The following is a 1,060-nucleotide window of genomic DNA, read 5'->3' on the forward strand; positions in this document are numbered from 1 at the left end:
TCTTTCCACTCTGGTACACTCTGTGATCTCAAATAATAATTAAAAAAGCCAAGCAAAATCCAATCCTTAGCAACTAACAAGCTTTATTGTGAGACTGTCAAATGACAACTGATCAAATCTAGCAGCTTAATGAAAACTCATCTCTATTACACAGTCCTGTGTGTCTACTGCTTCCCATCATTCATCTTCCTTATAGGTACAAAGAAAGCTTTTACCAGGAGACAGGAATATATTGTAAGCAAATAACACATTTAACATTTTGGCTAAACTATGACAAACAGGTAGAATGAAGAAGCTACATTTTCTCATGCTAGAAAACATACCAAAATGTTACCTTGAAAGGTAATTCAGGTTACAGATAGGGTATGGCAAAAACAAAACATTGAACTTTCAACTCTGGACATGAGTTAATACCATTTGCACATACTGTTACATAGCTTAAAATAGTAACTAGGCAGTAGTTCCCCACTTGGCTGGACATTTGACTCTCAGTAAATGCTGAAACAGTTTCAACTGGCCAGATAGCGATTCCCCTCCAGTGGCCGAACACACAGGAGATGCCTCTCTCAGCAAAGATCATGCCAAGCTCAGTGCCTCAAGCAAACAAAAATCTGTTAGAAGATCAGTTACAGAGGAAAGATGTGGAGGTGGTTTTACTCTCCTCTCCCTGAGGCTTTGGCAAGCAGTTTCTGAAATAAGAGGGAAGTCATCACTTCCAGAGGCAGTCATCACTAGTCTGCTCAAATACAGCTGCACTGGTGGGGACATGAAATGACTTGGTATGAATGAGTCAGAGATTTAATCCAATCTAAGTGTAAGACTGCCGTTCAGCAGAATTTGCTCTTAGTATGAGCACGCATAAAAGTTTCTCTCTTTGCCTTTCGTCCTGAAGGACTTTTCTGTCTAGCCTAACTCCATCTTCCTTCGGATAAAGTCCATTTCTCTGCAAGGATATCTGGGGGTCTGAGGCAGATATCCTCAGCTGAACCTCCCAGCTAACTGGCAGAGAAAGTTGCTCTGAGAGGGCACAAGCACCCCCTTCACTTAAAACCGCCAACAA

This window comes from Buceros rhinoceros, unplaced genomic scaffold (assembly GCF_000710305.1).
Source record: "Buceros rhinoceros silvestris isolate BGI_N320 unplaced genomic scaffold, ASM71030v1 scaffold4348, whole genome shotgun sequence".
Taxonomy (NCBI): Eukaryota; Metazoa; Chordata; class Aves; order Bucerotiformes; family Bucerotidae; genus Buceros; species Buceros rhinoceros.